Source organism: Varroa jacobsoni, unplaced genomic scaffold, assembly GCF_002532875.2.
Source record: "Varroa jacobsoni isolate VJ856 unplaced genomic scaffold, vjacob_1.0 scaffold_400, whole genome shotgun sequence".
NCBI lineage: Eukaryota > Metazoa > Arthropoda > Arachnida > Mesostigmata > Varroidae > Varroa > Varroa jacobsoni.
The window spans coordinates 140,611-154,749 of NW_019213302.1; the positions used below are offsets into that span (position 1 = coordinate 140,611).

At 42.9% G+C, this 14,139-nt stretch overlaps 1 protein-coding gene across 2 annotated transcripts in view; it reads left to right on the forward strand.

Moving 5' to 3' along the window:
- Positions 1 to 3,355: 3,355 nt before the first annotated feature.
- The window catches only part of Fas1 (fasciclin 1 Fas1 domain-containing), a 68,037-nt gene continuing 57,253 nt past the window's right edge, over positions 3,356 to 14,139 (forward strand). Inside the window, exons 1-2 of one of the 2 annotated variants that reach the window (XM_022832602.2) lie at positions 3,356 to 3,617; positions 3,873 to 3,956. The gene's annotated coding sequence lies outside the window, so the exon portion shown is untranslated. Of the gene's footprint in view, positions 3,957 to 14,139 lie in introns of both variants that reach the window. The other variant, XM_022832601.2, reaches the window with a different exon arrangement.

The window sequence follows — 14,139 nt, forward strand, 5'->3', positions numbered from 1 at the left end:
TAATTCTTCGCAAACAGAATGATAAGGCTGAATGAATATGTTGAAAACGGCTCCCTACGGCAAAAATACGACTATTTATCGTAAAACTTCTGACAAATCGCGTTGTGACACATTTCCGTAGCTTCTTTAGTATATATATTTTTTTTTTTTAACTATTATTTTTTAATCATTTTTCACGGAAATGATTAATATGTTCGAGATCTGAAGACTGTAAAAGATCTTACAAGATGTTACCTTACATTTCACTAGATTCTTAGTAAATTTCCATGACGTGTCTTTTTAATTGTATTGATTTAAAGCCAATGTTTAGATCATGATTTTATTTAAAGAAAAAAAAAAACTACAAATTGACATGATACGGAGCACCATTATAATATACATCGATCTTTTTTTATCAAGCATAGGAAAAACTATTAAAAATGAAGCCATAGTGACGCTTTCAGATTCAGTTTTCACGAAGAAGATGAAGAGGTTTATAAGAGTATGTTGAAATTAGTGAGTCTCAAGAGATATCTAGTTACATTAATCGGAGTACTTCGAGATCGCTGCTATGCGATTTTACAGCCCTTTCCTTTTTTGGCATCAACGAGTAATTATTCACTATTATATGTAATATATATACATGTGTGTTTTTTGTTATTAACACAGCCATTATTTGTTATTATTTTTCTCATATTTTTCACTTTGATCAACTTTTCTCATTATTTTTCTATCGCATCTGGACTATCTTTTCTTTGTCCGTCTTAATATTTTCAAATGTTTTTGTCTGTTGTCTACCCTCCATAGAACCTGTAAATAACGTACTACTCAGCCTTTTATTAGTACTATTTCAATTAAAGGAAAAAAGTTCGTCAGCTGCCTCGAGTCGCATGATCTCCAATGTTGGAGATATTCAAAGGAAAACATTCTCTATAGTTAACTACCTTAAATGACTATCGCTTAATAGTATATAGAAAACGTTCTTCACACACTAGACCTCGTGACCAAGTAGTATTAGAAATGCTTGAATTGCATATTGCCTAGACAGTTGATGCTTTTTTTTTAATCCTAAACAATTTACCTATGCTTGCATGTAAAAGTTAATATTAATTTTTACATACAACAAAGTGCCAAGACGCAGTTTGTAGCCTACTTAGTGCCTGCCCAAAGATTTATTACGAAAAGCAAGGAGGGCCAACTTTAATTTTTGAAGTTTTGTTATATTAAGGTCCGATCCGAGCTCCAGTGTCTCGGAAGGCAGACCTAGTGATCGACCATGTCAAAGGCCTTAGAAAAACAAGATAGACGACACAGAGCGGACAAGAGCCCAGTCGTGACTGATTTTCAACAATTATATAGCGGTCGACGAGTCTTCAGTAAAATCATAAGATTACTAAGGACTAGGAAGGCTATTTACGAAAGCAATCATTGTCATTCTATGGACAACTTTTCGATAATTTAAGTCGGAATGAAGTATTTTGAAGTAGGTTGATAATTTTTACTCTGATGTCCATTGTGGACTGAAAACACGATCGATTTCAGAGAGAGACCGGCTTGATTCCATCTATAAACTGGCGAACGAACATTACGCATATGGTTCTTAGAACAGAACATACCTAAAGGCAGTTTCCCTCAACAAAAAACACGTTTTTGAGTCGATGTCTAGCAATGGATGAATATATTATGTGTTCGTCGTCGTCATCATCATCTCTTGATCAAGCTAGTTGTTCTGACCCGCTCAAGAAATGCTTAGGTGTGGCGTCAAAAAAAAAGCTCAGTTTCTGAGTTCGATCTCCCTTTATTATCCAATGTTCAGTGATTAATTGTATTTTCCAATTACGCCATTTTAGTTTCTAAAACAAACCATTGTATAAGACGGTTCCAGCGGCATCAAAAGCAAATCGTGCTCTTTTTGGAACGAGAATTTGGCTTGACTCTAAGCTAAAGCGTACCTTCCGGTGCCACATATTCTTCTCTGTTCTACATTGACGTAAAACATCCTTTCCCATCCTCCAAGGTAGTCTTGTATCGGTCAGTATATGGAGTACTTGTGTTCAAAATATTATAGATTCAAGATGCTTGACCATATTCGAATGTTCACAGCATATTTTCTTGGCGGACGTATTTCCGAGTTGCTTGCTATCTCAGGTCATCCAAGGTCCGCATAGCAAGCTTCCTTAAGTAGTCCTTCCAGTTATGTCGCAAGTATGCCAACCTGTTTTGGCCTAGAAGTCGGACTAGAATAGATATCGAACGTGCATTCTGTTTTCATCAAAAATAAGCATCATTGGAGCTTGAGCTCGACTGAGAGCTCAAGTTCAGTGCACAATAAAAATACAATTGGCTTGTGGCGAGAGTACTTTCAAATTAACCTCACATTGACTTCCGGCTCAAGTACTTTCCGCTCTCTTTTTAGCTTTTGTACACAGGAAATATAACACTTATGGCTATTTTCCGATTTTTCTATCGAAGAAACAGGACAACAATGAGATAAACTTTGTGGGAATCGCAATAGTCAGGACACTATCTCGCTTTTGTGTGTTAGTGCCTCTGCAGTTATAGTGGAGGTAGTGATAGCAGCAGTACAGCTTATAGAAGTGACTCAATACTTTCTCCTGCCGTCGCAGCGATTCCTCATTTTATTTGCTTGACGAACGATGTTGGATGTTCTACCATTCTTCCGCTATTCGTAAAAGGCTGGCCGGGGGCGGTCTCACAGGCGGCCCCACAGGCGGCGACCAGCCAGGGGTTTAGTTGCACCACTCCTACCATTACAAATCAGTGATAGCGGACGCCGCAGCGCATAACGTGACGCTTGCTCACCAAGCAACAAATGCTATTTCATCCGTTCGACGTAGAGTAAATGTCGTATATGGTTGATGTGACGATCACCGGTGTTCGCCACTTCACGCCACGAGTATTCCATTACTTTGTCGGCATTATCGCTGCTGCCGTTGAACTGTGTTTCTGACAGAAGTGTCGCATGCTTCAGCTGTTGTTATCGTAGTTGTTTTTACTGTCGCTGCCACCCGTTTCTCTATCGTCTTTTCTGCATCTTTTAGCTAGAACCCCTCTTAGCTCAAACCAGTTCTATGCTTATCCGAAGCGATCACCCTCGCCCTCGAAGTCGCATGACTCGCCCATTCCCTTCAGCGCTGGCCACCTGTTCCCCCTCTCCCGTGAGCCCGTGTGCGCTATCACCCCCAGCGCCGTCTGGCGAGCATAGCCAACGTAGCAGCAGTCACAGTGCGCGCGCCATCGCCACGGATCAGCGACGGAACGAGCGAGTGTGCGAGCGATCCCTCTCCCCCGAATAAGCACTGTTCTAGCGCCACATTCGAAACAACTCAGTTTTCACCGATAACCTTAGCGGGAAAGAGGGGACATTTAGCCGTCGTGCCCGCTCTGCCTTCCGTAGTGCGTGCAGTGCCATGTTCGCCTAATATAGTCTAGTGCGAGTCTAGTGCTAGTACGAGTGACCGCGGGCCAGCAGAAGATCCCTGTATCCCTGTGGCCGGTGAAGTATCTGCTGTGTGTGCCTAGAGATTTAACCGTCGCCAGAGGAAAGTACAACGATCTGTGTGAGATTTGTGTTGTTAAGGAGTTAGAATGCTGTTCTGCTAACTTCCTATGTCAAGGTATTCCTGTCACTTGCCATTAACTACCCCTCCTACCAAGTAGTGGCTGGTGGTACACACGAGACAGAATTTTTTTTTTTTTTTTTTTGTTCATCGCCTTGTATCATTCGTTCGCGGTTAACCGGAGCCGTTTCAGTGCGCAATTGATCCCATTGTGTAGTTCGGATTGAACGTCAATTTTTTGAGTGTCGGATACCCTGGCTACACCTCAACTCCTATCTCTACTACATCTGGACATCGTTGTGGTTTTTTCAGCATCTTTGAAGGCAGTAGCAAAACACCTCGGATACCTACTACATTTTGCATAAAGTACCGAGTCAGCGCATCGGACAAAGCAAGGTAAACGAGTAACCGTAAAATTTTTCAGATAAACAAACTTAGCAGATAAAACGGTAAAATAATGGGAGAATTGCAATTCTAGTTTGAGTTGAGTATGGGGATGTGTCTACGCCTACGTTACTCAAGCGGTATTTTTTTTATATGATACAAAAACAAGCCCGAAAAGCAAAGGAGACACCAACAGGTAGAGAGGAACGCTAGTGTCATCCAGATCCCTTGAAACTACGCTAGTACGCAGTAGAGATCTGATGAAGTAGAATTGATTGGCCATGGATCGCGATCAGATAACCAGAACCTGCGGGGGTAAGAGGAGTCCGATAATCCACTTTAGCATCCTCCCTCGATATGATGAGACGACTGTAGAATTTTCTCGCGTTGGAGCCAATGACGGCATAGAAACGTTCACACTTACGTCCAGTGTTTGCACTCTATCCTCCTTTGGACACTTGTTACGTTACGAAGTTACGGAGCATCGTTATTATACGATATTACATAGCACGATACACATAATAGTATAATTCATACTATAATTATTAATATTGTACAGCTGACAGAGAAGCAGTGGGTGACGCTAATTTACATAACGATAAAGCCGACCGACATGTATAATGCGAACACAAATGCAAACGTGCCCATCGAATCATTCAATCCGTTTAACTAAGCTTGAAGTTCTATTCATGCTGCCCATTCTGTGTATTGAGCAAGTAATCTATCGTTGCAGTCATGAAGTTTCAAATTCTTACTGTTCTCGAGGTCTAAACCTCACGTCAACATGAACGACAACCTCGCGCTGCTTCAATTCATGTTTAATTAAATATTAGATGCTCCTTGTAAGGACGACTAGGTCAGTGGGCACAGGAGCTTCGCGACAAGAATAGATTTTGAATATCTATTTGCGGGTACATCGTTACATTGCTGCTTATCGATGCCCGCTCGGGATACTTCAAAGTAGGCTCGAACATAGCTCCATGTTGTTTTCTATGAAGTGAATTATTACATTAAAATACACATCGGTTGATATTGCATTGCGCGCTCTTAAACCCGAATTAGTTTAGAACTATTACTTAGCTAAATAAATATGCGATTTCGTTGGTAAAAACCCTGCCACTAAGTGCGCATCTACTCTACGTTTTAGCCCACGGCGTCGGCGCATCTGATTATAAGCGCATATAGAGGAAATCTATGTGTGAGTAAATTATGACGATGTTTTATATTTCCGTTAACAATAATGCCATTTTTCTTGTTGCAATGATTTGCAGTATAAAAGTCGCAACTTTTTGCTGGACTTCAATGATATATGTCGGTAAGTGCCTTCAGACCTTCTGGAGAAATAAAATACGATTCTTTATGACCACGAACTTCACGATTGCATTAAGTTACCCCGGACGAATACTCTGCTTAAGTTTGTGTCAGCACAACACCAACGATAGACAATGATAATAAAATGGATGCCTCGCGGATGTAAGACTAAAATTAGTCCCTACGCTCAAGAACTATTATGCTGTGGTACCAAAATCTGATGGCTCTTGGTAAAGCTAGCTAAAAGGAAATTAGGCCAAGTATGAACTGAAACCGGTAACCTGTTTGATATGCAATAATCTCTCAAATAATATTGTCTGACATTTCGAGGATTGTCTGTCTGTCGGACGATTTTCTGGTGTATAAATAACAAGAGCGCTCCGAGCTTTTAAAAGTTCTGACAGTGAATCACTATCAATGTTTTGCACCTCTGACGATGCGATTTATAGTTTTCACTGTGAATATTTGATTATTGTGAGAGTTAATTTTTAGTCACTTATAACGCTGGGATACTGGTTAGGGGTAAGCATGACTAATATACGTACATGTAGCGTACGAGTGCTCGACGGATTCAATACCATATGTCAGGACATATAAACAGAAGGGCGTAGCGGGGGTGGAAACAACGATGTTACCGTTGGCGATAATGATGCCATTACTTCTGCTCCATGTTAACTGGGTACCTGGGTGGCTTGCGTGCACAACGTGCACCGTGCACGGATCAAGGCTTCGATTCTGTAAAGGATGGAAGGGAGGGCGAAGGAGCGACCTTCAACTGGGCGCTGTCTAGTGCCGCGCTGTGTCCCTATGAAGGCGGAACCATCTGTTCTGCTTATGAATAGTGTCGCAATGTCATTTGACTAGAAGACTATAATAATGTCTGCAGTTAGCCAGCAAAAATAAAGAACGGACCAACGAATATAGCGAGTACCCTTACAGCCGGTGCTGCATTGTGCCACAGGAAATGTATACAAAAAAATCGTTGACCATAACTATTTATTATAACACCTACTAGGACCTTTTCAGATTTTTATTAAATATCCACTATTACTATAGACATTGATGAATTGCTGTTTACATTGTATATCATCAATGACATAAGATATGTTTATATAATCTGCTACATGATCTTCCGAAACCCGAATTCAGGCTTTAGCAATCGACCTTTTATTTAATAAGGTCCTTTTTGTATGATCATCTTTATACAACCTTATGTGGTATTTGGCTTTGCTAGTTGTCTATATATGCTATGTCCTTTGTGCGACTCTTCACGTATGCGTATCCGAACGATATTATGCCATAGTTCTTCGTATCACGCCTGCGTTACTTTCTATTCCGCTACAAGATATGGAACGATCTCTGCCGTACATGCTAGAAGGATTTTGACGCCATCAAATTTTGGTTCTCCCAAAGGTTTACCCGTAACTTAAAATGACTCTAGAATTCGACGAGGTAGTCTATATGTTGGAATCGTTTCTTGTTTAGAATTGTTGAGGTACAACAAGGTTTTATTGGATAACCTGGGGATGGCCTTTATTGACGTAATAGTACCACATGAGCAATGTGACATAAGTCTGCAGTACGACCCACGCTAATAACGCAAGTATGCACTTTATGAGCGTTCATAGCAGATTAATGCTACGCCGACACGGTCATGGCTCTTATGGCCTTATATAAGGCAAATTTTTCAGAATATGACGGAAAGAGATACTTGTCTATCATAGTATATCAATCCTGTTCTTGTGTCAGCCTCCAGTGTGTTAGCCTTTTGTTTCAGCGTAACAATGCTATGGTGAGTCTGGTGGCGCTCATGTGGCAGGAACAGGTATGCAATCGTATGTTTCTATGCAAATGAATTTCCACGAATGTGCAGCAAGCTGTTTGTCCTCTTCCATTTTTCCTTTCGCTCACTTTCTCTTTCTCGGAACACGCAAAGGACCTGCATGCGTTGTCATAGTTAGTCATAAAACTGCTGATATTTTGTACGTTACGGACCGTCCCGTCGACCGACCGACCAGCTGAACAAGCAGGCGAAGGAGCAAGATTGGCAAACGAATGGTGATAGTGAGTCAGCGAGCTACCGTTAACGTCACCGGCTGAAGACGGGCCGCATTGGCTGCTACAGCAGCACTCGTGAGTTGGCTGGCTGGCGCCAGGACCGAACCTACTGTCTTTTTGGGCCTACCCTAGACTTCGTTGGCCCAGAGTACCACCAGGCACCTCGGGATCTTGTGAGCCGCAAAGCGCCGCTGGCCTTCGCAAGCAAGGGATGGGGCCTAGACAGGACGGCGCCAGCACCCCAAGCCTACCGCTAAACCTCTCCCCTAGATGTGCGCGGCTGCACTCAGAGGTCTTACAAAACTCGCCTAGGCTCACCATGGCCGTCCAAGGCCACCTACAGCGGGATGCAGAAAAGGGGTTAAATTGCGTGGGCCCGATGTATTCCAGCCCAGTTAATAGAACCGACACATAGGACGTTTGCATGCTGTGACAGCTCTGGAGTTAACTGAAGGCCGGGTTAAAAAGGAGTTGTTTACCAACATGGCCGAGGATGTGCCCCCTGTTGTGGCTGTCTAGTACGAAAGCTATCTTGCTTCTAGCACACTGGTAAGCTATACCGGGATATTTTCCAATGGGTTCTAATGATAGCTTTGGGCTATTCATTCACTTACAATTTGAGCTGTCATGTTGCGCTTGCTATTTTATTAGAACAAGATTTAAGGTTAGAGGGTTGGTAGTGCCAATATTACAAAGCAGTGTACGTTTCTACACAGATTTAAGGTTGAAAATACTCTCGTTTTGGTAGCCCTTGTTTTAATTTTCGCTGCTACTATCGCTTATCATAAATAAGAAACACTCTGCAATAGCTCCGCCAGTAGAACTAGCTCACAAGTTTTGTACGTGGTTATGACATGCAGTGCTGTTTCTGAAGAAACTCCTCTTCATCATGTCATATCATCTGTATGTACGTTCACGTAGAAGGCTTTCGCAATAAGTCTCAGTTGAGCCTTCGGATTCATTCTTCCGGACATCTTTCTTTCCAATCGCTTATTGCTCGCACTCGCGATGCTGGTCTGTTTTCTGGCCTCGTAATCTAGAGCAATCCAGCCTGGGCAACTTGCTTGTTGACTACTTTGGTACCTTCCTTCTTTCGCTCCCTTTCCTATTTGCCCTTTGCTTTTTCTGTGCCCTAAAGAGAATCTTCCTGTTTAGTGCTATTCGCGACCTCCGTCTTTCAAGGAACTCGAGCGTCAGCGACGACAGCTGCAAACGTACTAGCAAGTTTTGTGTGGCTGAATGGCGAACGGCAGAGTACACACGAACAAAATGAGACTGCGTTCTACTTTTAAGGGGTGGCTAAGATGAACGCTAAGAACTTACTAATGCAAACAACTTGCGTACAATTTTGCAACGAATAAACACCGTTATTGTCCAGCGAAAATACTGCATAAAACAATTTAATCGGTTGGTAATCACTTCGAGCTGCTCGATGTTACTATTGGCGTACTGGTGGCTAGCTCTACTCAGCTTTTTCAACATTTCTGCTGTGCTTTGTGGTGTGGTTATCACTCAAGTTAACCAACATTGACATAAGTGATTACCTAGTTCGTCTAAATGGTTTTGCAGATACTGGACCGTTCCAATGCTAAGAGATCAGACCGATCTAATTAGAGACAATGTACGTAATGTTTTTATTATTATGTATTTGGTAGCGTAACATTCCGGCCTGTCTGTAACACGGTGTTTAGGTAATAGCATCAATGGAATATCTTGTCAAATTGGATGCTTATTTTAATTATGTACTAGTTATTTATTTATGTAATTAGGTACTAGTAAAAACAGTTGGGACAATGACTGTTGCAATAGAAATAACCACTTCAGCAAAAAAAAAAAACCAGTGGCATGTATGAAAGTGAGTTTTAGACATCGCCGCTACTACTGCTGCCGCTGATGACTTCGCTGAATGTCAGCAATGGCAGTGGCTTCAATGTTATTACCACTATCCATGGCAGTAATAGCATCCATGGCGATATCGGACGGTCGAGCATTACCAGGTTGGTAGTAAGGAGAATAAAAACAACATACGTGGCTATAATAGTGAATCTTCTATTCGAGTAAGTCTTCGAGGGTCGCCTGGAAAAGCGACAGGGAACATCGCGCACTCACTCGAAACAATCTTGTCAGATTATTAGAATGCGGATTGGATTTACGCATAAGACGTACGTACGTATGTACTGAATGATACTATGCCTGAAATACGGACGGTTAGGACGCTCAACGAACGGGGCAAGGTTCACAAGTGATTCACCTTTACCAATAGAGCACTCACGAAACAGAACCAATCAATCAAGGAACACGAAAAGAGATCCCTCTCTGCTGTCGCCGTTATGGACACTGGTGGCAATGGACGACGCCATCGCTCCGTCTGTCCGATCAACCGGTGCGGTGTCCGTCGCCGCAATTGGACCTCCGTTTTAAAGGAAGAGAACGAAGTCACTCGAAAGCTGATGGACGACGAAATCGTTGTACTGACAGCCACTAGTAACTAAGCTGTGGCTGATTGCGTCGCCGGTTAGTCCTTCCTCTGGTCAATACGATACGGCTAACTTTTGCGTCAGCAGTGGCCAGTGGTTTCCTCGTCTTATTATGGTTGCGCACCATAATAACATACAACGACGACGCTCACATCTGAAGCGCTCGTTGTGGCAGCACCAAAGATCTGCCAGAAAAAGAGCTACAGGCTGCCACGAAATTCTCAAGCTCAATTGAGAATATCAACCCGAATTTTGTGTGATGACCGCACTGGCTGGCTCATTCGGAGGCCGCAATTCTTACTCTACCCAACTAACTGAGTGGAGTCGGCAGTTCAGACGGTTTCAGCGGATGCAAAGGCCAAAGAAATCGAAATGCAGGCGACAAAGGAAAACGGCAACGCTCAGAGAGAGATCAGCAGCGACATATGAACATGCTCCTTAGGTTGCTGATGATGCCGATAATAGCGGGTGATGATCATTGAAAAGAAAGTTGGAACGGCTGCGAACGCATCGCTGATGATACCGCCGCCCCTTCTCCTTACGCTGCTGTTGCCGTCAGTGGCCAGCAGTGAATAGACAGACGGTAAGGTATAGCGGACTAGATTCGAGTAAGCGTCCGTAAATTTTGTTGGCTGACCACCACCAAAGGCCGCAAGCGCTACCATCACGAAAGGCAACCGCAAGCGGCTGAGCTTTTGCTGACACTGTTTAAGCCTCGGCCACGATCCCGCTCGACGCTTATGACGCCGGACGACATCATCAAGCTAGATGTACAGCCTCCGCAGCGGTGACGGTAGTAGCAGTAAAAGAAGGCGGACTGCGGCTATTTCTGATAGCGCGTTAGGCGCCTGTCGGCACCATTTGCCGTTCGGTTGACCGCTGACCAACAACGAGATTTTGGCTGGAGCTATATTATTTACAATAGCCGCCAGCAACATCCTCCATGGCTTTCTTTATCTAGTGGCCTTTCCGCTTGTTTTCTTTTCGTGCTTTCAACCTCGCGCTTTTTGCTATGCGTCCCCTTTGCGCCGATTATCCGACACCCAACGACCGCCATAGCTGTGCAATGCGTTCGATTCATTTCTACCAACCTGAACCAAATAAGAAGGGCAGAGCATATAGGAAGGACTTCTGTTAGTTGTTCCAATGATTCGCTTGTGAAGCACAAGTTGAAGTCAGCTGAAGCAACAACAATAGCCACAGTGATGATGGTGACCGTAGCATGCTAGTTTATCTTTAAAAACATCCTTCCCACTGCACTAATAACATACACCCAAATTTGCTCTTTTACCTTATCTTTCTCCCAATAATATACGTTCGACTCAGAACGCAGATATGTTCTTACATATGTTTGCTTAGTCTCTCGCTGAACTGCTGTCGCTGCCGCTAGTAGGCGTCCGTATTGATCCCTGTCGTTGGAGGAGTTTGCCTTAGTTCCCGTGTCGCTGTTAAGGAGACCCAGTCAGAAAGAGGATCACTGAGGCTTCTAATTTTCGCTTGCTTTCATCTCGGTGCATCCATCGGAGCTGTGTTACTTCGTGTAATTCATGTAATGGCGCAAACAATTCTAGTTGTAACAGTGGAGTTCCAAGAAAGTTAATTGCTACCTAGAGAAAATAATTAAAAGCGATACGAAAATTATCTAACATTCTCGCATTGAGGAGCGAACGATTGCCGTCGAGGACATTTTGCGGGTGCGCCAGGGAGCGCTGACCGCATGACACGTAAGGCACGTTATGTGTGCCACGAAACGCGGAAGAAGGCATGACTTTTTCTAGAGTCATGCCTTCGACGTAACCGGATAGGGAAAAGTGAAGTATTCCAATAAGTGAGAACTGTGAGACATGCAATGGCAATGTTGAAAACATATATCACTTGATCCGTGGTGAAGTTTGTAGAAAATTTCACACGACCTCATTTCGATTGCGGTACTAGCCGAATACCCTACATTTGATTGACACACGATACAATTCAACGTTACAGACCCTACCGCAGACAGACACATTGAAGACAGCATTCTCGAACAAATGATTGTTTGTCGCCATTTCCAATACACTCTACCGGTTTGCATTTTCATCCCTCCTGTGAAAAAGATATCGTTAATGTAGCCCCAACGATGGCACTATCCATGTGATCTGGACAATACGGGGCATCAGTTGAAGCACGCTGCAGCTGCAACATTGGAAGATACGTTGAAGCAAGATAGAACTTCTGGGGCAAGCGCAGCTGATGAGTCAAGGGCTAGGGTCGCTGTGCCTCTGATGCTGTTTTGAAGATGGACCAAAGGGCTGAACGTACGATTTTCACGGTTTCAAAAAGGGCTCTAGGCGCTAAGTTCTGCGGTGTCGTAACCGCAACGACATGGGCACTTTACAATCGGAGGCTATGGTACTACTGCACAACAAAGGTAGCAGTCATACAACGGCTGTGGCGTTCAATACTGGCCTTCAAAATGGCATTAATAGCGAACTGCAACAACTACGATTAGAACCGGACACTGCATTGTCCTTATTCTACATAGTTACATGTTTGGTATGACGTGTATAGTTGCAAATTGTAGGACACGAAGAATCTGTATCCTAAAGTAGAAAGGTTTATTGGTCCTATAACATACCTTGTTGATCCAAGGGACAATAATCGCAAGCCTAAGCGAAACTTATATTAGCCACAACCATCATAGCTAGGCATCGAAATAAAGTGAGATTGCAGATGTTCTTCTATGGGCCTTATAAGCCAGAGGTGTACGGTTCATCGCCGTTCCTAGTTGACAATCTACTATGTTCCACTTTGAGAAAGCGGGATTTCATCCGATCTGACCTCAAGCCACAACCAAGGCACGAGGTAAAGAAAAAAACTTTGGGGTGAGCAAAAACTTGCAAATGAGTCTCTGTATGTAAATGAATTTCATGGCTCTCAGGGGAAACTAAATCCATTACCTGGGTTGTTGATGCGCAATATTCTGTTTTTCGAAACATGAACTTTCTTACCGGCATTTTCTGCCATCCTATAAAGTCAGCTATGGCTGTGGCACTCTGTCGTAATATGGTTATTATTAGCTTGCAATTTTTACTTAAATTTCAGTCATGCTTTCAGACGCAAACATAGATACAATAAATTTATCATTTCGTTTTTAAAAAGAGAGTGTTGTAAGTTTGAGAATTAAAGTGTTGTATTTCTGTCTGTTTTTCATTCATGTTAGATTTTTCATAGAGATGAAAACATAGTGTTACTATAAATTACACTAAAATCAATCTATATATAGACACTGTGTCGTCTTTGCAAACATAAGCCCATTGTTAACCCTCCTTGTTTTCTACGTCGAGCCACTATCTTTATCAGCTTCTATTGTATCTGCTTGAACCGCCCCATTAATGTGAGCCGATCACTGATGTAGCTACAAGGCTGTGTAGCCTTGCAAGTGTGTATACCTGGTCTGCCCGTTGGGCACAAATCTGCGCCATAGCTCCTCGCCAACTTAGGCACCCAATGCCGATGGCATAATAGGATGAAACGCCTGATTACTGGTGAGCTCGACCGCATGCTGGCTTCGATAGGACCGCCATGACCAGCGGCAGCCCCACGGTGATGGGAATGAGGAGTGTGCCTATTAGGAGTAGTTCGTTGTTTCGTCGCCGGCTTTGGCCTATACTCTATAGTGCAGTCAACAGTACTTCGGCCGTGTAGTTGTCCTCTGTAGTTCAGGGTGCTCTGATGTTTTTATTGCAATCGTTGGGGGGTGACTATGGCACGATGAGCAAGTGAATGCTAGTGTTGTTGCAACGAGCAGCACTTAGGCACCCACCCTGCTACACAATACTCAGTGACTTACTTTAGTTGGCCACTTTCGTCTAGAGGATTACCGGATCGGAGAAGGGATTATACCGCATTCGCTAACTTAGTGAGGCGCATATAAATCGCCAGATTCAAGCGTACGAATCACATACACAGAAACACAAACCAACCCGATGACATACGCTTATCTCCATATCCGTCCACGTTTCAACATATCCATTAATAATGTTTTCTCTACACAGATAAACTTTACATAAATCCATGAGCATTCTTTTTGAGTGGTGGGTGCTTTTTATATCGCATTGGAGCATCGGCTTCGCGAAGGTCGTACCCGATCGTCTACATAGTTTAAAACTGCGCTCTTACTACTCTAAAATAATTCTAAATATTTCTTACTTAAATGTTAATAATAATTTGTGTTTAAAGTGAGAAGATTTCTATTTAATATACACTACTGTATGTGACCATAACTGTGTTCAAGTGTAAAATGTATTCGTGGCACTATTTACTTTAGTTTGAGGCGTTATATATTATATATATATATAATATATAACGCC